The sequence below is a fragment of the Ornithorhynchus anatinus genome, chromosome X5 (genome assembly GCF_004115215.2).
Source record: "Ornithorhynchus anatinus isolate Pmale09 chromosome X5, mOrnAna1.pri.v4, whole genome shotgun sequence".
In the NCBI taxonomy this organism is placed as follows: Eukaryota; Metazoa; Chordata; class Mammalia; order Monotremata; family Ornithorhynchidae; genus Ornithorhynchus; species Ornithorhynchus anatinus.
In genome coordinates, this window is record NC_041753.1 from 11,643,263 (window position 1) to 11,666,239 (window position 22,977).

Here is a 22,977-nt window from a genome sequence, read left to right on the forward strand (position 1 = left end):
GAGTCTGTCACCACAGATAGTAGACACTTCCTCCACAGCTAGCCCAGAATCTATCCTTCCTCTCCATCCTTCCATCTTAGGATCCACCATACTGATCCAGGCACTTGTTTACACCAAATCGATTGCTGCGTCAGCTTTCTCACTGATCTCTCTGCCTGCAGACTCTTGTCTATCCAGTCCATGCCTCACTTCGCTGCCCAGAACATTTTTTTCCCAACAACCTGCCGTACATATCTCCCCACTCTTCAAAAACCTTCCCTGGTTACCCATTTCTCTCCACATCAAGCAAAACTCCTTACCATCAGCTTTAAAACACTCAATCAACTCTCTCCCCATTACTTATCCTCCTTCCTCTCCCACTACAACCCAGCCCACACACTTTGCTCCTCTGATGCCAAACTTACTCACTCTACTTCATTCCAATCTCTCTCACCCCTGACCCCTTGCTCCCACCCTCCCTTCCTCAGGGAACATCCTCCCAATTTAACATGTCCAAAACAAAGCTCTTTATTTTCCCACCCAAACCCTGTCCTCTCCCTGACTTTCCCATCACGATAGATGGCACCGCCATCCTTCCTGTCTCACAAGCCCGTGACCTTGGTGTTACCCTTGAGTCCTCTCTCTCATTCAACCCACATATTCCATCTGTCATCACATCCTGTCGGTCCCACCGTGACAACATCCCTAAAATCTGCCCTTTTTTCTCTATCCAAACTGCTTCCATGCAGCATGATCTAGTGTTAAGAGCACAGGCTTGGGAGTCAGAGAATGGGGTTCTAATCCCAGCTCTGCCACTTGTCTGCTGGGTGACTATGGGGAAGTCACTTAACTTCTCTATGCCTCAGTTACCTCATCTGTGAACACCATGTGGGACAACCTGATTACTTTATATCTACCCCGGTACTTAGAACAGTACTTGACACATAGTAAGTGCTTAACAAATACCATCATCAATATTATTATTATTAATACCATCACTCATCCTAACCTGCCTAGGTTACTGCATCAGCCTCCTTGCTGACCTCCCAACCTCTTGCCTCTCCCCACTCCAGTCCATACTTCACTACGCTGCCTGGATCATCTTTCTACAGAAACATTCAGGACATGTCACTCTCCTCCTCAAGTATCTCCAGTGGTTGCCTAGTCGCCTCCTTATCAAACAAAAACTCCTCACCACTGGCTTTAAAGCACTCCATCACCTTGTCTCCTCCTACCTCACCTCCCTTCTCTCCTTCTACACCCCAGCCTGCACACTTCGCTCCTCTTGTGCTAACCTTTTCACTGTGCCTCAGTTTCACCTGTCTCACTGCCGACCCCTAGCCCACATCCTATCACTGGCCTGGAATGCCCTCCCTTCTTAAATCCGACAGACAATTACTCTTGCCTTCTTCAAAGCCTTACTGAAGGCACATCTCCTCCAGGAGGCCTTCCCAGACTAAGCTCCACTTTTCCTCATCTCCCACTCCCTTCCACGTCACCCCGACTTGCTCCCTTTGCTCTTCCCCCCTCTCCCAGCCCCATGGCACTTATGTGTATATATCTGTAATTTTATTTATATTTATGTCCATTTATCCACACCTGTCGCCCTATACTGTGAGCTCATTGTGGGCAGGGATTGTTACTCTTCACTGTTGTGTTATATTTTCCCAGTCGCTTAGTACAGTGCTCTGAAAGAATGAATGAGTGAATGAATGAATTATCCATTATCCATTATCAGGATAGAGAGAATAGTGGTTCATTCATTTACTCATTAATTATCTTGGAGGAGATGTGCCCTCAGATGTGCTTTGAAGGGGGCGAGAGAAATTGTCTATCGGATTTGAGGAGGGAGGGCATTCCAGGTCAGAGGAAGGATGTGGGCGAGGGGCCAGCGGCAAGATAGACAAGATCGAGGCACAGTGAGAAGGTTGGCATTAGAAGATAATCCTGATAATTATCTTTATTTTGATGCTAGTGATGCCTGTCTACTTGTTTTGTTGTCTGTCTAGACTGTGAGCCCTTTGGGTAGAGATTGTCTCTATCTGTTGTTGAATTGTACTTTCCAAGCGCTTAGGACAGTTCTCTGCACACAGTAAACGCTCAAATATGATTGAATGAATGCATGAATGAGCTACTGTCATTTCAGCCCTTCTGCATCACCTAAGCATTTGGGTACTTACTCCTCCTCACCCATGGCCTGTATGTACATATCTTATATCCTATTCTCCCTCCCTCTTAGATTATGAGCTCTGTGTAGGAAAGGGACTGTAATATTATTATCTTGTATATCTTCTGGGATCCCAGAAGAGAGCTTTGAGGAAAACCCACAGCTAGTGTGGTGGATGGGAGATTAAGAGCCAGTGAAAGAGACTGTGAAGGAGTAGCCAGAGGAGTAAGAGAAGAACCATGAGATGTCGCTGTCTGAAATACAGTGTCCCCTTTTCCTGGAAACATTATCAAACCTTGGCTTCACTGAAACTGTCCTCTCCTGGTCCTACTCTTGTTTCTCTGGCCGTTAGTTCTCAGTCTCCTTTGTGGGCTCCTCCTCTGCCTCCCACCCCTTAACTGTGGGGGTTCCTCAAGGTTCAGTTCTGGGTCCCCTTCTATTCTCCATCTACACCCTCTCCCTTGGAGAACTCATTTGCTTCCATGGCTTCAACTACCACCTCTTTGTGGATGATACCCAAATCTACATCTCCAGCCCTTATTTCTTTCCCTTCTGCAGTCTCACATTTCCTCTTGCCTTCAAGATATCTCTACTTGGATGTCCTCCTGGCACCTCAGTCTTAACAGGTCCAAAACAGAACTCCTTATCTTCCCACCCAAACACTGTCCTCTTCCTGACTTTGGCTTTCCCATCACTGTAGAAATCTCCACCATCCTTCCTGTCTCACAAGCCAATAACCTTGGCATTATCCTTGATTCCTCTCTCTCATTCAATCTACATATTCAGTCTGTCACCAAATCCTCTCTCTTCCACCTTCACAACAACACTAAAATCTGCTCTTTCCTCCCCATTCAAACTGCTACCATGTTAATACAATCACTCATCCTATCCTGCCTGGATTACCGCATCAGCCTCCTTGCTGACCTCAGTCTCCTGTGTCTCCCCACTCCAGTCCATACTTCATTCTGCTGCCTAGATAATTTTTCTACAAAAAACGTTCAGGACGTGTTTCCCCAATCCTTGAAAGATTCCAGTGGTTGCCCATCCACCTCCGCATCAAACAAAAATTCCTCACAATTGGCTTTAAAGCACTCAATCACCTTGCCTCCTCCTTCCTCACCTCTCTACTCTCCTACTAAAGCCCAGCCTGCACACTTCACTCTTCTAATGCCAACCTTCTCACTGTGCCTCGATCTTGTCTATCTTGCCGCTGGCCCCTCGCCCACATCCTTCCTCTGGCCTGGAATGCCCTCCCTCCTCAAATCCGATAGACAATTTCTCTCGCCCCCTTCAAAGCACATCTGAAGGCACATCTCCTCCAAGAGGCCTTCCTTGACTACGCCCTCCTTTCCTCTCCTCCCACTCCCTTCTGCATTGTCCTGACTTGCTCCCTTTGTCCTTCCCCATTCCCAGCCCCATAGCACTTATGTACATATCTGTAATTTTTTTTTTTACATTAATGTCTGTCTCCCCTCCTCTAGACTGTAAGCTTGTGGGCAGGGAATGTAGACACATTTATTGTTATATCCTACTCTCCCAAGCGCTTAGTACAGTACTCTGCACACGGTAAGTGCTCAATAAATATTATTGAATTGAAATACCAAGGTTAAGAAGTGTTTCCAGGAGAAGAGAGTTGTCCACCACACCAGAAGTATCTCAGAGGTGGAGGAGGATTAGGACCTTGGAGAAAGTATTCTCAGTGGAGGAAAGGGGGCAGAAATTGGCTTGGACATGTTTTTGGAACTACCCTTCCTTTACAACCAAACTGTTACCAGGAAATGCTAATGAGTTTAAACGACAGCTATACCAATGTTAAGTTTAGCTATAAGATGAGATGCATTTCCTCTCTGACATAGATCCTTTACAGCAGGACAAACCCCAAGCCAGTCCCCTTCCCTGGGATCACCATGCTGTGACCCTGCTGCCCAAGGGCAGCCTGGGAAAACTCTCCTGTTGGTTCACTCGTTCAGGTCCTTGAGGCTGGGGACCCGGTCAAGATCCTTAGGAGTCTACACCTTCCCCTAATGCTAAACTTCTCACCGTACCTCAATCTCATCTATCTCACCACTGACCTCTCGCCCACATCCTACCTCTGGCCTGGAATGCCCTCCCTCCTCATATCAGACACTTAATTGCTCTCCCCCACTTCAAAACCTTATTAAATGCACATCTTCTCCACGAAGCCTTCCCTGACTAAGCCTTCCTCTCCTCTTCTTCCACTCTCTTCTGCGCCACTCTTACTTGCTCCGTCATTCATTCAATCATATTTATTGAGTGCTTACTGTGTGCAGAGCACTGTACTAAGCACCTGGAAAGTACAATACAGCAAATAGAGAGACAATCGTCACCCACAACGGGCTCACAGTCTAGACGGGGAGAGACAGATCAGTGCAAACAAACAAGCATCAATATAAATAATAGAATTACAAATATATACATATACACGAATGCTGTGGGGCAGGAATGGGGGGAGAGCCAAGAGAACAAGTCAGGGTGACGTGAAAGGGAGTGGGAGCTGAGGAAAAGTGTGGCTTAGTCTGGGAAGGCCTCCTGGAGGAGGTGTGCCTTCAATAGGGCTTTGAAGTGGGGGAGTGATTGTTTGGAGGATTTGAGGAGGGAGGGTGTTCCAAACCAGAGGTAGGATGTGGGCCAGGGGTCTGAGTCGAGACAGGTGAAATGAAGGCACAGTGAGAAGGTTAGTACTAGAGGAGCAAAGTGTGCAGGCTTGGATATAGATGAGAGAAGGGAGGTGAGGTAGGAGGAGGCAAGGTGATGGAGAGCTTTAAAGCCAATAGTGAGGAGTTTTTCTTTGATACAGAGGAGGACAGGCAACCACTGGAGATTTTTGAGGAGGGGGTTGACATGTCCTGAACGTTTCTGTAGAAAGATAATCCAGGCAGCAGAGTGAAGTTTGGACTTAAGTGGGGAGAGGCAGGAGGTTGGGAGCTCAGAAAGGAGGCTGATGCAGTAATCTTGGTGGAATAGGATGAGTGACTGTACTATCGTGGTAGCTAGCGGTTTGGATGGAAAGGAAAGGGCGGATCTTGGTGATGTTGTGAAGGAGAGACAGACCGGATTTCCCTACAGCACATATGTATATATCTATAATTCATTATTCATTTATTTATCCATTTATTTATATTAATGTCTGTCTCCCCTTCTAGACAGTGAACTCGTGGTCAGGGAATGTGTCTGTTATATTGTACTCCTCCAGCTCTTAGTACTGCTCTTTGCACAAAGGAAGTGCTCAGTAAATATGATTGAATAAATGAATGAATAAGGACCTCTGTTTTGGACATGTTAAGTTTGAGGTGACGGAAGCACATCCAGGTAGAGATGTCTTTTAGGCAGGAGGCGATGAGATCATGGAGAGAGGGAGAGAGAGATTTGTGTCCCATGGTCCCTTCAGTCTTTAGGACCTACTTTGCCCCTCCTTAAATGGGCCCCTTTACCTTTCTTCCCAGCTTTCTGGGTTGTAATCAAAGTTTTTGATACACTACTTTCCTTTGAGCATCCCCATCATCTTGGGTGACCTAAGGGTTCGTGGTCTTAACTATATTTGAGTGCTCCCTGTCTTTCTGAAATCAGGGGCGTCAATCCCACCCTGTACTGGCTTTGCCAGTCCTCACTGGTTTCCTGGCCAATCGGGAATAAAATTCTCCTGCACCTCTGAGTTGGTGTCCCCTCAGGCAGGCTCTTCAGCTTCTAAGAAGTAGCGTGGCTTAGTGGAAAGAGCACGGGCTTGGGTTCTAATCCCAGCTCCGCCACTTGTCAGCTGTGTGACTTTGGCCAGGTCACTTAACTTCTCTGTGCCTCAGTTCCCTCATTGGTAAAATGGGGATTAAGACGGAGCCCCCCCACTCCCATGGGACAACCTGATTACCTTGTATCTACCCCAGCGCTTAGAACAGTGCATGGCACATAGTAAGCGCTTAACAAATATGGTCATTATTATTATAAAATTGCATGATCGGGCAGCCAATCCTAACTCAAACCAGCCCACAAAAATTCTTTGATTGTCACTCATATGCAAGTATGTGGACATGGAGGTGAATGGGGAAATAGGCTTGGAATTTAAAATTTCCCATCCCAATAATGACAATGCAACTAAGGCATACTTATGGAAATGTATTACTTTAGAATCTTGGGATAGAATCCTGCGTTTGTAAGGTTTTCTTAATGTAACTTTCTATGAACATGTTGTTTGAAAGGAACCATGGGTGTAAATTGAATAAAAAGATGCATAATTTTTGCTCTCTATTCCATTCATTTCTCAATTCTGTTTTTCTATGGAAATGGAAGAGCAAGGGAAGAGAAAAGCACAGAGGATTTGCATTGTCCTCTCCTTATATTGTCTTGCCCTCCTCTCAGATGCTATTGTTTCCTGTGATTGTTAGAAATAGCATCTCTGTTTAAAATGCTGATTCATTCATGTTACTGTTTTGTAATATCACTGGCTAGAGGCAGCCAGAGTATATTGATCAAGTGTTTTGGATTCTGAACTAAGGGAATTAAATGTCCCCAATAAGCTCTCTAAATACTGAAGTCTTTGAATATTTGTCATGGTAGAAATTCTAACTGCCTAACAAATCAGGATTTCTCCACCAATAGAAGCATGCTACTGATTTGCATTTGCAGCATGTTACTAAGTAACTGGGGGTGGCTTGAATGCCACTTTAGAAAAAGGACAAAGAAATGGGGATCTTAGGCGTGAAAGCTTTCATGCTGAAGCAATTGCACATGCGGTGTTGGAGTTAGTGAAATTAAGCCATTTTGTGTTTTAAGACTGTAACTTCACTAGTGATTAGCATAATTTCTTAGTGTTGCTCAGTTCATTAGTTATTAATCTCATCCCATGCTTTATGGAAGATTGTCAAATGATATTGGGACCCCTCAGTGTACTTCAAAGCACTATAGACAGACAATGGGGACATATAATGGAGTGGGCAGCAAGAAGCAGCAGGGCAGAAGCAGGTGATGAAAGAGAGCCTTGTTTAGCTATCCAGGTTTTGAGGCATACAGCAGCTGCTTTTTTTTTTCTTCTTTTCTTTCTCTTTTTGGTCTTTGCCACCTGCTTCCACTGTTTCTACTCTTCAGAAGGACAGCTGGGCTCACATGAGAATGACTCTTTTTGTTGTGTGAGGGTGGGGGGTGGGAAAGGGGCATGTGACGAAAGGAGAGGATATGTAAGGGCAGATAGGGATAAGAGGGAAGTATCTATTTCATGTGAAACTTTGAGACTAAGGAACGGTGAAAATTCTTACTTGGTGGTAGAGGGAGGTGGAGTGTTCTGCTATGTTTGGTAAACCTTTACGAGGGTGACGTTTTTTGGGCCAGACCTGATGTGGCCAAAATTCTGGATCAAGTTTGCCAGACTCCCCAGATTTTTCAAAGACTGTCTGGCACAAGATGGTTGACTTGCAGGCTTTAGATGCAGGCACAGCTTGCCAGCATGACTAGGCTGATCTTTAAGGCCTAATTGTCTTTAGGTCTATTTCAACAAGTCAAGGGTAATTTACAAGGCTGTGGGTTTGTTTGTTTTGCTTTGAAATTTCCATTTCTTTACTTTGTTAATGTTAGAGGTGGAGAGAGAAAGAAACTGAAGAGACAAGCCAAAACATTTGACAACTTGAAAAAACCCTTTCTTTTTCCTTCGTTGCCCTGAGGACCCAACTTTTGCACAGCAATCATGGTCACCTTACAACAATATTCAATTACAGGTAGGGTGGTCAGTCATCCAGTTTTATATTAGGCATCTTGGGTTTCAGCTGTTCTGTCCCCATCTAGTTTTTAATGCTCAGGGCTGAACCTTCCTATGTCATGGCTCCTGCCACCAAGTTCTGCAGCTTGGATCTGTTCCAGACTTCCCACTGACATGGAAGGGAACACACAAGTTCTGGAGCAGTGTGAGGAGAGGGAGTTCAGGAGAAAGATTCTAGGATGATGCATAAGTGATATACTCTGCAAAATGCTGCTCATGATTTCAGTGTGCATGCCTGGCATAATGTGTATAACATCATATACGTCTCCCTGTCTGGAATTCAGATGGGTTGTTGGTGGCTATCGATGGCCATCTTAGTTATAGGTGTCCCTCACATTACTTAGTCGTGTTGCACTGAGTTTTTTTGGAACATCTCTCTAGTGAAGAATGAAGCCAGTTTTACAGAGTGAAAGGGAGGATTAAATTCCAGATCAAAAGACAGAAGCACATTCATACTTTAGCTAAAAGCAAGAACCTCAGAGTGCTTTCAAAGATACTTATGATAGCTAGAGATCAGAGACAAAAATTTGATCCCTAGATACCCAAATTATTTTCTGCTTTTTTTGTGAAGTATTTTTGTGAAAGAGTTTAGAATAGAGGGCTCAAAGAATACTGTCCCTGGAAAAGGAGGGAATAATTTGGCACATTTCCAATGTAGAACCCGCATAGTGTGGACCCAAAAGCAGGAGTTAGGTTTCAGATGCTAAAAGACAATAAATGAAAATCATTATGCAAAGAAACCGTGTGAAGTCAAGGACAACTGCACTCTTATTGGGCTTTTCCTACAAAGCTGTATAGGAGAAACAGAACAAAGACTACTTAGTTATTCATGTAGGATTAAGCAGTGATCAGATCCCTTAGTATTATTAATCGTAATGGATATAGAAAACCTTTATGGTTTCTACATGGCTCTGTACATAGAGAAAGCCTAAATGGCTGCTACTATTTGAGTTTTTTAAAATGCTTATACTCACTGTCCTTTGAAAGAACATCTTGAAAACAGGATATTGAGTTCCACTATATGGAGATTAGCAAATTCTTTAATTTGATTGGATTGCATTGGTCAATAGCATCTTGCTCATGGTTGGAAGCACGCATTCAGGCCCAGAAGGTTACATTATTATTCAAAAATCTTCACCATGGCACAGTTTTCGCTAATTACTGTGCTAACCTTCAGGCTATTTTGCACATTATCGAGGGGAGGTAGCATAACATGATTGGAAAAATAACTGGATTGTAAACTCCCTTATTTTTGTTCTTCATTCTGAATTTGCAGTTTACCCCAAACATAAGTGAAGTACAGTTGAAGGCTTGGTAGTAAGAAGGCTTGGGTCCAGATATGGCTCTGCCATTTACTTGTTTTCTGTGGTGACTGATCCCTGTACATCTTCCCCATGTATAAAGTGGGGTGATGATAATGCTTTGTCCCAAACGTTTGAGGATGTGTTGTTCATTAGGCATTTTGAAGTCCTGCATATTTGAGGAAGACACCAACCCCATGAGTTACTATTGGCCCTTTTCATGGCTCCAGGAGTCCTTTAGGACATTCGTTCATTCAGTCATATGGACAACTTTTTTGATTCTGTGGCTGCAGGTTCATCTGTACAAGTACTTTCTTAAACAGTGGCTAGACATCCATGATAACATGTACAGGGTTAATGTATATTTTAGTTGATTAAAATGCAAGAGTCTCAAAGCTAGGTGACCTTTGTTAGTGTCACCACTGCAAGGGTACTTTTCTTTCACATGAGAGACTTGGGACTGCCCTGTGCCCTGCTGGCCTTGAAGGGTGATCATTTTCAAATCCATATATCTTTTATTCTGAGGATTAATACTTTTCCAGCAAGATTGTTCTACTAATAAAAATTTCTCTGTGCCTTAGTTTCTTCACCTGTAAAGTGGGGACTCAATACCTGTTCTTCCTCCTCCTCAGACTGTGAGCCCCATGTGGATGGGAACTGTGTCTACTCTGATTATCTTGTCGGACTTAGTACAGCACTTAGCGTATACTAAGTGCTTAAAAAACATAATTATCATCATCATTATTATTATTGTTGACAATGCCTGGGACTGCCAAATAGCCAAAGGATTTTTAATTGATGTAATTTTCCAAAGGAAAAAGCTTCAATATTAAATGTGTATGAATTCATGTGAGTTTCTTCCAGGATGGGTCCATCCATCAACTTCAGTGCTGCTCACTGTGTTTATGTGAGAAGCAGTGTGGCCTAGTGGATAGTGCACGGGCATGGGAGTCAGAAGGACCTGGGTTCCAATTCCAGATCTGTGACCCTAGGCAAGTCACTGTACTTCTCTGTGCCTCAGTTGCTTCATCTGTAAAATAGGGATGAAGAGTGTGAGCCCCATGTGAGACAGGGACTGTGTCCAACCTGATTTCCTTGTAGCTACCCCAGCGCTTAGAACAGAGCTTCGCACAGAGTAAGCACTTAACAAATACCATCATTATTTCAATTACTATTACTATTTACTATTCTAATTACTATTTCAATTTCAATTACTATTCAGGGTCCCTGACTATTCCCAGGAAAACTGACCAGGTGACCTGAGGTGGAGTGTGCCTTCATTAAGGCTTTGAAGTGGGTGGGGCAAGTCACTGTTGGATATGAGGAGGGAGGGCATTCCAGGCTAGAGGTAGAACAAGGATAATTATACCTGTCCCTTCCTACCTTATAGGGGAGTTTGAGGCTAAAACTGAGAAGGGGCATGGCCTAATGGATAGAGCACGGGTCTTTTGTCTGCTCTGTGACCTTGGGCAGGTCATTAACTTCTCTGTGTCTCAGTTAATTACCTCATCTGTAAAATGGGGAGGAAGACTGTGAGCCCCATGTGGGACGGAGACTGTGTCCACCCTGACTACCTTGTACCAGTCTACCTGGGTGCAGGCTGGGTTGTAGTGGGACAATAATAATAATAATGATGATGATATTTCTTAAGCACTTACTAAGTGCTAAGCACTGTTCTCAGCGCTGGGGTAGATACAAGGTCATCAGTTTGTCCCTCGTGGGGCTCACAGTCTTAATCCCCATTTTACAGATGAGGTAACTGAGGCACAGAGAAGTTAAGTGACTTGCCCAAAGTCACACAGCCAATAAGTGGCAGAGCTGGGATTAGAACCCATGGCTCCTGACTCCCAAACCCGTGCTCTTTGCACTAAGCCACGCTGCTTCTCATCTCACCTCATCTGACCTAGAGTAGTGAGGTGAGGTAGGAGGGGGCAAAGTGATTGAGTGCTTTAAAACCAATGGTGAGGAGTTTTTGTGTGAAGTCCTTTTTCTCTTCTCTTGGGGAATGTCATACATTCCAGTCTGACCCTCTCTGAGTCTTTGGGTGTCACGGTTTCTCAGTGTCATTTCTCTCTCTCAGGGGCAGGAACCCTTGTTCCTCCAGAGTCCTACCCTCAGGACCCCTAAATCTCCAGGATGGCTCTGATCCCTCCTTGTGTCCAGAGTCCTTCTGGGGTTACTGCTCTGAGCTTTCTCTGAGTCCTGCTCTCCCAGGGACATGGCTTCCTATCTTTCACCTCAAAATAACTGAGAGTCTTCTTCCCCAACAACTTGCCCTTCCCCTTCCTTCCCTCTCCCCCTCCTTACCAGGTCCTTCCCAGTCCTTCCCTCTGATTGGCCCAGTTCCAAGCTAATAGCTGCTTAATTAAACTTCATTCTGGTTGGGCACTTAAAAGTCTATCTTCCGACTTTCTCATTTCCTTCCGGAGTGTTGCACCGATCCCGACAGGCACTTCTCGACAGCACCCTCTATCAGGCAGCTATCAAGACTGGTTATCATCAATGTATTATTGCTGTTACAAAGATTAGTCCCCATGAGTCAGGAGTGTCTGATCAATATCTGACCTGCCAGGCAGGCCATGGAGAGAGCCATCTTTGGAGAGCTTTGAGGAAAGCCAAAGGGTCAGCAAAGATGAGTTCCCCCAACCTGATCTCTCACTGGCCCACCTACCTCTCTCCCTCCCAGCCCTTCTTGACTGGCTGTTTTTCCAGCTGCCTCTCCTACCTATCCATCATAACTCCTCACTTCTCGCACCACAATTACTACCCTCTATCATTTGATGGAGCTTTTAGACTAGCTGACAGTTACTGAGCACCTCCAGAGTGCATGGCATTCTGCTGTTCTGTCAAGGGAAATGTCCTAGTCTCCTGGTTGCTCAATGACTTTTATCCCATATCACTCTGTAAGGGTGGCTGTAAAGATAGCATTCATTTATTCAATCGTATTTGAGCACTTACTCTGTGCAGAGAACTGTACTAAGCATTAGGGAGAGTAAAATACAGCAATAAACACATTCCCTGCCCACAACAGGCTTATAGTCTAGAGTAGGGGAGGCAGACATCGATCCAAATAAATAAAAACACAGATGAGTACATGAGTGTTGTGGGGCTGGGAGGGAGGAAGAGCAAAGGGAGCAAGTCAGGGTGAAGCAGAAGGAGTGGGAGATGAGCAAAAGTGGGAAGGCCTCTTGGATGAGGTGTGCCTTCAGGCAGGACATGGGCTAGGGTTCATCGGCAAGATAGGCAAGATCACGGCACAATGAGAAAACACTACAGGAGCCAAGTGTGCGGGCTGGTTTGTAGAAGGAGAGAAATGAGATGAAGTAGGAGGGGGTAAGGTGGTAGAGTGCTTTAAAGCCAATGGTAAGGAGTTTTTGTTTGATGCGTCATCATCAACAGCATCATACTGAGAGCCCCCAGTAGATTTTCCATCAATTTTCTGAGGTATTTCTAGAATACTGACTATTGGAAGATTTAAGTACCCTTAAAGTAGAATCATACAGGAGAGACGTAGAACAAATGTCTTCCCATCATCTACACTCCTTGAGCTTCACTTAGAGGAAATCTCCTGGATTTGAATTCACAAATGTTTGTAACTAGAATTCAACCACGAGGAAATCTTGTGTTTTTGTTTGTTTTTAAAGAGCCTTAGATCTGATGGAAGACAACTGTGGATTTCCCTTATTCATTACCTTATGATTTGTAGTCATGTGGACAGTTTTGTTACAGAAGGGTGACTTGACAGAGATAGATTCAGAATAGAGAGGGGGATAGGACCAAGGTTGTGGGTAGGGCTGGATGTGGGTTCAGAATTTATAATAGGGCCAAGAGCAGGCCCAAGGCTGAAAGGAGTCAAGTTGAGGCTTGAGCAGGATTGACAAAGGGCTCAGTTAAAACAAGGAATGGAACTTGGTGAGGATTGGGAGCATCTCTTGGAAGTCCAGATGGATTTGGTTGTTTCTGGGCTGTCATTCAGCTGCCTGGGCCGAGAATTCCCTTTGAGTGTATCTAAAATTTGAGTCAGATACTTACTGTCAACCTCCAGTAGATGGGCACATTTGTAATTTATTCCTGAAATTTAGCCCTTTTTAAGAATGTAACTACCTAAGGGCAGAGACTATGCTAACTGGATTTCTTTAATAATAATAATACTCATGATATTTTTTTGGTGCTTACTATGTGCAAAGCACTATTCTAAGCACTGGGAGGGGGGATACAAGGTGATCAGGTTGTCCCACGTGGGGCTCACAGTCTTAATCCCCATTTTACATATAAGGGAACTGAGGCCCAGAGAAGTTAAGTGACTTGCCCAAAGTCACACAGCTGGCCAGCAGTAGAGCCAGGATTAGAACCCAAGCCCGTGCTCTTTCCACTGAGCCACACTGCTTCTCTTTAGAGCCTGGCACACCACTGTTTGCCTGCGAATACTTAAGTCCTAGTTGTTGATGAAATTGGGAATTTACCCCCATTTGTTTAGTGATTAAAATATTCTAAATTAATATTGTATATGCACAGGTAATTTATTTCAAACAAAACAAAACAAATATAACACCACAAATGTAAGCCCATTATGGGCAGGGAAATGTCTGCTAATTGAGTTGTACTGAACTCTCCCAAGCACTTAGTACAGTGCTCTGAACATACTAAGCACTCAATACGATTGTTGATTGAAATGAAATAGACATACTTAACCTGTTGAAATCTATAACATAACAAGCAGGTTAGGAAATATTTTTCTTGTGAGAAGTTATTTTTCTGACAGGAAGGTGGTTTTATGAACAAAATTTCCACTAAGGCTTTTCTCAATTACTCTAGTTGAATGAAAGGGGAAAGAAGTGAAGCATAATTTACTGGGTTATTGATCACTGACTTAAAAAAAGTCTTTGAGGCTCAGACATAGGGTCACCTTTAGTTTATTTAAAATGGTATGGTGTACACATGGAAAGAAGCAGAACATATTGATTAACTTTCCCTGGAAATGCATAGACTTAAGCTCGTTGTAGGTAGGGAACATATCAACTAACTCTGTTATACTGCACTCTCCCAAGAGCTTAGTACAGTCCTCTTCACATTATAAGTGCTCAATAAATACCATTGATTGATGGACTTAAACATTCAGAGTAAAGTGAAGCCTCTGTTTTCCCCAAGGTGAATCGTTTGAAAAACAGTCTGTGACATTTTGTTTGAATCTCAAAACCTTGGCAGGTTCTTGAATTACTAATAAAGCTTCAGGAGTGGGTGTCTGAATACATTATCCAGTGTAATTTGTTATCAGCAGGAGACAAGGATGCACAGTCAATAGAACACTGGCTAGATCTGAAGCTCAGTCTGTCATGGTGTATTAAACTCCATTCTTTTGTTCTGTGATCCCTTTAACACGTAAATGGAATTCATTGACTATATAGTCAGTTAAACCAGAGACCTATTTGAAGCATTTGGAAATTCTGGGTCCAGTAAGTTTGTGACTAGTCAGTTTCCTTCCTTCAGAAAGAACTCTTCACTTATAAACATGAATTATTTTGCTTTGGGTCATGACAGTTTGTTGCCCGGAACATTGGAAGCACTCCATTGTTCTCATGCAGTGGCCAAGAGGAAAATAGGGAGTGGGATTAAGAGAGGAGATGAGAGGATTGTGGCTCTTTGTCTCTCCCCCTATCCCACAGAAATGTAAAGTTGCGGGGGGATTTTTCCTGCCAAATGGCTGCTTCACAGAGAAAAATCCCTATGAAAATTTGAAATTTAGAAAGTCACAGTTTCTCCTTCTTAGGGACAACATCCCATCCCTGGCTCCTGCCCGGGTTAATCATTGCCTAGGGAAGACAGTGCAGGGTTCTGCTCCCTGGTGTGATGATTTGTCTGGCCTCTTTTTTGATTGTAGAATATCCAAGGCTCATCTCCTCAAAACTGGTGTTTCTGCAACTGCACAGAATCTTCAATCCTAGCAGTTACCTACCTTTGTTTAGAGTGCAAATGATTTGGGTATGAATAAATGGCCAGCTTTAGAAAAATTCCACTTTCCAGAAATCTCTATTTTTTGGGAAATCCCTCTTTTTGGAAAGCAGTCTGTGGGATAGCTGCTGGGCTTTCCCTGTGCTCTGGTCCTGGGGCTACTATTTACCCATATCCTGAGCCAAAGTTACATCCACAGCCTCCTGAAAGCTGCCTGGCAGGCAGACTACCTCGGTGAGGGTGTGTGACTCCTTCCTGCTTAGAAGCAGGACCTCCCCTAGCTGTTCCAGAGGGGAGCTTAAATCGACTTCTCTTTCTCTGGAAAATGCATTTATTGACATGGACTTGGTCTTAACCCATTCTGATTTAATTAAAAAAAGCTCTTCTGACAGGCATGTATACCTGGATGGACTGCACATGTATGACTGAATATGGGGGATGAAAGAAGGAAAGAGGATACTCCTGCCTCCACGGAGTCACCATAAGGATGCCTTGTGAGATGCTAGACCCATTTACACTGGTTGTTGTAGGCTGATAAATGGTAGTCTGTGAAAACAGTGTATATTTATTTCCTGCCTACTTGAATTAGCTGTTCTCCATTGGCTGCAGAGGGGTTTGCACATAATTTAAAGAGTAACCACCATGTTGCCCAAGGATATTTTTACCTTAATCCTCAGTGCTTTGTGAACCACAGACTATTAATCTCTGGAAAGCAAACCCTAGATGCATTGAATAGACCTCAGATAATTGAGACTAAAGTATATTTTGGTGCTTAAACTTTCCAAGTTTTTTTGGAAACAGCCAGAGATTTATGTCTCCTAATAATTCAGATTCATTTCTGCAAGCAGTTCCGACGTACAGTTTTCCCTTTAGAAAGCTTAAACATTTACACCTGAGTAACATAGTACCTCAAAGCAGATGTGAATCGTTAGATTATTGGATCATCAGAATAGCTGGAACCGGGAAGGAACTCAGCAGGAATCAATCCTTCCATCCAAACAGGCTGAACTCTGGATCCTTCATGGTATTTTTTTTAATCTTTTTGCCGACTCAGTTAAGTGGCATTACTGCAGATATTCAGTGGTAATTGTACAGATGGGAGTACCTTGCAACAGATGGCCTTCTTTCTCAAAGAATAATGCATCTTGTGCCAACTCTTTTCCACTCCCAACCCGAAACAGATCTATATTTATCGTGCATAAGTTGAAGCCCTCCTGCAGATTGTTCAATATTCTGTCTGTATCCATGAACTGAATAAAGAGCAATGAATGGGAGTATCAGGTGCCAGGCGGGTTGGCTGAGAAAATTGGTGCTTTGCTCTCTAACGAGCTCTGCTTAATTTGGAAATTGAATCAGAGGAAGTGACAGTGAATTTCAGGATGCTGACATGCTCACCAAGGAATCTCCCCCAGGAATTCATTACTTTTGAGATGGTGAAGACATAATAAAAATAAAATGACTGGAGAACATTTCAAAATGACCTCTGATATACACTGAAAAAACTGGATTAATTTAGTCATAGCCAACTCCACGAGTTAGGCTCTATCACATAGCATTTGGATGTTATTTTGGTTACTGATAGAGTGCAGCCTATAGGAAAGAAAAATGTCAAATAGAAGAAAACCTGCATACTGCCAGTTCTACCATAACATGTATTTTGGGTAGAACACTTTTGAGAAGTCTGGAGAAGCAGCATGGCTTAGTGGAAAGAGCAGGGGCTTGTGAGTCAGAGGACATGGGTTCTAATCCCGGCAATGCCACTTGTCTAATAATAATGATGGCATTTGTTAAGTGCTTACTAAGTACAAAGCACTGTTCAAAGGACTGGGGGGATACAAGGTGATCAGATTGTTCCATGTGGGGCTCACAATCTTAATCCCCATTTTACAGATGAGGGAAGTGAGGCACAGAGAAGTTAAATGACTTACCCAAAATCACACAGCTGACAAATGGCAGAGCTGGGATTAGAACCCATGACCTCTGACTCCCAAGCCCGTGCTCTTTCTACTGAGCCACTGCTGTGACTTTGGGCAAGTCTCTTAACTTTTCTGTGCGTCAGTTACCTCATCTCTAAAATGGGGATTAAAAGTGTGAGCCACACGTGGGACAACCTGATTACCCTGTATCTACCCCAGTGCTTAGAACAGCGTTTGGGACATAGTAAGTGCTTAATATATACCATAATTATTATTATTTATTATTAAATGCTCTTCTAGCAAAATCCATCAATCTGGGTGGTGTGGGGAGAAACAGTTGTATGCATGCACCAGGATTCAGTAAAATAGACTGAAAACGGCGGGATGAAATAGAGGGAAAAGAAGAATACGCATGCCTCCAGAACATCACTAGATGGATGATTTGCTAGACTGTTAGATTTTAAACCGGCCAACAAACTATAAGACCCTTTTTCTAGACTGTATGAGCTTCAAGGGCAGAATTGTTTACTCTTATACTCTCCCAAATGCTTAGTTTGGTGCTCTGCACTCAGTAAGTTTTGATAGAGAAGCAGTGTGGTTCAGTGTAAAGAGCACTGGCTTGGGAGTCAGAGGTTGTGGGTTCTAATTCCGGCTCTGTCACTTGTCAGCTGTGTGACTTTGGGCAAGTCACTTAACTTCTCTGTGCCTCAATTAACTCATCTGTAAAATGGGGATTAAGACTGTGAGCCCCAAGTGGGACAACTTGATTACCTTGTATCTCCCCCAGCGCTTAAAACAGTGCTTGGCACATAATAAGCACTTCACAAATACCGTCATTGTTATTGATTGACTGCTGGGACCTATAAGTGGGTCAAATGCATTTTGTTAAATGCCCCATTTTAAAGCCTCATTCACTTGACCTGCCACTCCTCTGGTTTTGGTCTGGATTTTTGAAATATTGAATTTCTAGAACTATTAATGCCTTTTCTGAAGCTCCATACTTGGTTTTCATTAGTAGTAGTGGTGGTATCATTGTGAGGAAAAAAATCATAATGAAGCATTTTAAGAATTTATGTAAAGCAGACTACTCCAGTGAAGTCCCAGTAAGCCTTTGTTTATTCGTTCACTGGTATTTATTAAGCCCCACTGTGTGGTGAGCCCTGCGCTGGGAGCTGTAGCTAATTATTTATTCATTCAATCATATTTACTGAGCATTTACTGTGTGCAGAGAACTGTATTAAGCACTTGGAAAGTACAATTCAGCAACAAAGAGAGACAATCCCTGCCCATGATGCCCACAATGTGGACTACAAGAACTGATCCTTGCCCTCAAGGAGCCGATATAAATTATATATAAATATAGGTAGACATATTTCAAATAACATAGGGGTAAAGGACGCACAGGATATATAAACACAAGCAATGCAAACAGTTTTTATCCCTAAAGCTTTTCTGTCTCCAGTGCACCAAACTCTTTGGGTTCAGCAGACAAGAGGAGGTAGCAAGGATCAGAGAAAGAGATTTCTTTTTTCTTTTTTTTATGGCATTTATAAGCACTTACTATGTGCCAGGCACTGTACTAAGCTCTGGGATAGATACAAGTTAATAGGGTTGGACAGAGTTGTTGTCCCACATGGGGCTCGTAGTCTTAATCCCCATTTTACAGATGGGGTACCTAAGGTACGGAGAAGTGAAGTGACTTGCCCAAAGCTGGGAGCTGGGATTAAAACTCAGCTCTCCTGACTCCCAGGCCTGGGCACTTTCCACTAGGCAGTGGTGTCTTGTGCAGGAGATGAATTGTACATATATGGGTTAATTGTTGATGCTGCATAGAAAGGAGGAATACTGACCAAGTGGGTAGAAACTCTGCAATTCAGAAAAGTTGTTGTCTTTTGTATTTGAAGATGATGATTCTAGACGTGAAGTTTTTGTGTGGGTGCGAGTGGCTGAAAAAACCGATGAAGGAAAGACTGATCATTCCAGCTGTCCCATGCACACACACAGATTGCCCACTGAGATGATGTATTTGCTGTTGGTAGCTCCTGACACTCTTTTTGTTTTTATTATTTATGGTATTGTTAAGCATTTTCTGTGTCAAGCACTGTTCTAAGCACTCACGTAAACAGGTAGGTTAATCAGGTAGGACATAATCCCTGTCCCACATGGGCTTCACAGTCCAAGTAGGAGGGAAAACAGGTTTTGAATTCCCATTTTTCAGTTGAGGAAACTGAGGCACAGAGAAGTTACATGACTGTCCTAGGTCACACAGGCAATTGCAGAGATGGAATTAGTAACCGGGTCCTTGGAATCCCAGGCCTATGCTCTTTCCACTGGGCCATGCTGCTTTCCACACTGTTCTTCCCCTCTTTTACTCAACCTCACAAAGCTCCTGCTTGAAAAAAGCTGCTCCTTTTTTCATTACAGTAGGTCAAGTTGGTCTGTTTAGTTTACTGCAGTTGTCAACCACCTTCCAACCATGATACTGTGTTTTATAAGGCTACATTTACTGAGTCCTTTAAAGTATTTTCTCTCTCTGATTTGCTTTTGGTTGCCCCACTTCAGTTTACAATCTGGCAGCCGTTAGGCACTCTGCTGTTATTCATTCTCCTCCTAACACATCCCACCTAATGAAGTTGCGTTGCAGGGAACTTTGCTTCAGGGCTGGGAGACGGACTTTGCCTCAGGACTTTATTATTTGTGGTTCTGCCTTGCTCCTTGTTGTTGAATATGGCCCAGAAGTGGCACGAAGAGAACAAACTGCTCAAGGAAACAGGTGTGGTGCTTGTGGTGAGTTCAGGTCTCAGGAACACTGAGAAGATTGGATAACATCAAGTATTTAGCTCTTCAGTCTGGTGTGAGGCCTAGTAACTTGTTGCCACCACATTCTATTGACACTTCCCCTAATAATATGCTGGCCTCCCTGGTTTCCAGCAAACTAGCTTCTCAAATGCCTTCCCTCTGAGACCCTTAGGGTTTTGATCTTCTATCCAACCTGAATTGTACTCTTAAATCTTTCTATCAGAATTAGTTTGAGCTTTTGAAAATTCTCTATGACTTCATTTTCTGCATTTTTTTCTGCTTGAATCTCAAAGCTCAAACAAATTCTGAAGGACCCAGAAGAAAAACACTTGGAGGCTAGTTCACCTGGGGCAGGGGGAGAAGGGACAAAGCAAAACTGAGAAGGTGCTGGTATCCTGAAGAAGCTGAAGCAGAGAACTTTGACCAACTGATGGCTAAACTGTAAGTTCGTTGAGAGCAGGGAATGTGTCTACAAACTCTATTATGTTTTACTCTCCCAAGTGCTTAGTACACACTCCCTGCAAGGTAAGCATTCAATAAATACTCTGGGCATGTCACTACCCTCCTTAAAAACCTCCAGTGGTTGCCTCTCAACCTCCACATGAAACAAAAACTCCTAACTCTTGGCTTCAGGGCTCTCCATCACCTTGCCCCCTCCTACCTCACCTCCCTTTTCTCTTTCCACTGCCCACCCTGCACGCTCCTCTCCTCTGCTGCTCACCTCCTCACCGTCCCCCGTTCACGCCTATCCTGCCGTCGACCTCTGGCCCATGTCCTACCGCTGTCTTGGAATGCCCTTCCTCCTCACCTCCACCAAACTAACTCTCTTCCCCTCTTCAAAGCCCTACTGAGAGCTCACATACTCCAAGAGGCCTTCCCAGACTGAGCTTCCCCCTTTCCCTCTGCTCCCTCTCTGTTCTCCCTCCGCCCTCTGCTCCCTCCCCCTTCACCTCCCCTCAGTTAAGCCCCCTTTCCCCCCTTTCCCTCTTCTCCGCCCCCTCTCCCTTCCCCTCCCCTCAGCACTGTGCTCATTTGTATATACTTTCATTACTCTATTTATTTTGTTAATGAGGTGTACATCCCCTTGATTCTATTTATCGTGATTGTTGTCTTGTTTTTGCCGTCTGTCTCCCCCGATTTAGACGGTAAGCCCGTCAATGGGCAGGGATTGTCTCTATCTGTTGCCGAATTGTACATTCCAAGCATTTAGTGCAGTGCTCTGCACATAGTAAGTGCTCAATAAATACTATTGAATGAATGAATGAATAAATATGATTGATTAGAAACAGAAAGGAACAGAGAATAAGCCTCATAAGTGGGACCCCTTCAGTTGGGAGAAAGCAAGATAAGAGTTTACAAAATTAGGTTGGTTAATAAAAATGGAAGCAGTTCCTTGTGAGGAGAGGAGTAAAGCAATAATAACAGGAAGAAAAGAGGAGGAAAACAGGAGGAAAGGGGAAAAAATCAACACCAAAAGAGTCAGAAATAGAAAGGAACAGAGAATAAGCCTCATAAGTGGGACCTCTTCAGTAGAGTTGTCTTTTGGTTCGAAGATGATGCTGCCAATTTGAGCAGACAGTAGGCTGTAAGCTATGGGCAGGAAATGTGTCTGTTATACTGTTGTGTTGCACTTGAATTCTTGCAAGTGCTTACTATAGTGCACTTACTATAGTAAGCACTCAATGAATACAATTGAATTGATTGGTTGAAACTGCAGTGAGGGTGAATGTCTGAGAGAGAAACTCTTGCCCACTATCCAATCAATTAGTCAGTTGTGTTTCTGGAGCACTTACTGTGTGCAGAACACTGTACTAAGCACCTGGGAGAGTCCAGTACAACAGAATTGATAGATATATTCCTTGCTGTCAACAAGCTTACAGTCTAGAGGTAAAATGCCCAGATCCAGGGCTACTCTTAAGGGTGTGTGTGAAGCCCAGGTAAAATCTGCTTATTTGGGACCCCATTAATCTCATACCCATGGGTCAGCTGAGCCTTCTGTATGCCACACATCCTCCCCACAGCTTTGCCGAGGCTCCCTTGGGTATCATGGGCATGGGTCTATCTAGAGGAAGAGCGCTGTTCTCTTCTGGCACTCCCAGGGAGAGGAAAGGGACAGGAACCAGACACCAGAAGATAAAAAACAAAACATGTGTTAGATATAATTGGTCTCAGGAATAAAAATAACAGCTATTGAAAGATGGGTCAGCAATTAGTGGACTGTCAGTTTGGAGCACCTATTAGGCAACAATTATAAGTGAAATATTGTTATCTGCCTTGCTACCCTTTGCAGTGGGATAATTAGACCTCCAAAGCTCAGGGCTGAGTGTGGTTGTCCAGATTTGCCGTAGCCTAAGGGCAGTCTTCTCCATATCAAAAAATGAGCTTTAATCTGTTTTGAGTGATTGCAAGGGGAGAAATCTGAAATAATAGTGAACTGTGCTGCTTGTATCTCTTTTGTTATAAAACATTAATGTGAGAATGAGCGTCAGGAGTGCAGCTTAGGTGAAAAATGATTATGCTTCCACAGCATGTTGTTGTTGTCTTATGCTGCCGAGTTATGTCCGACACATAGCGACACCATGGACACATCTTTCCCAGAACGCCCACCTCCATCTGCAATCGTTCTGGTAGCATATCCATAGTTTTCTTGGTAAAAATACAGAAGCGGTTTACCATTGCCTCCTTTCGTGCAGTAAACCTGAGTCTCCACCCTTGACTCTCTCCTGTGCCGCCGCTGCCCAGGACAGGTGAGTTTTAACTTGTAGCAGATTGCCTTCCACTCGCTAGCCACCGCCCAAGCTAGGAATGGAATAGAAGGCCTCTGCTTGACACTCCCTCGCATAGTCAAGACTGGTAGAGTAATGGAAACTCTCCAGGTGTGACCCTGAGAGGTATTCCACAGTATAGTATTGCTTTATTTGGATCCACTTCAGTTTGCACTGCCAAGGGCCAAGAACACGAATTAGCCAGTAACCCCCTGTAAAACTCCTACATGTTTTTCTCCTTTGAGACCTCAAGTATCTGGCCCACACAAAGCCTTGTGATTTTCTTTTGCCTGAGATGATGAGCCCTGTTGTGTGATTCATCCCTGTTGACTGGTTAGGT

The 22,977-nt window shown here is 43.7% G+C and overlaps 1 protein-coding gene and 1 non-coding gene across 3 annotated transcripts in view; one reads left to right on the top strand and one right to left on the bottom strand.

The window, feature by feature from the left end:
- IGFBPL1 (insulin like growth factor binding protein like 1) overlaps positions 1-22,977 on the top strand; it is a 56,172-nt gene that overhangs the window by 15,410 nt on the left and 17,785 nt on the right. The window lies entirely within an intron of this gene.
- On the bottom strand, positions 22,630-22,766 carry LOC114808332. The gene has a single exon (XR_003756178.1). It is a non-coding gene; the product is annotated as a small nucleolar RNA SNORA7 (small nucleolar RNA).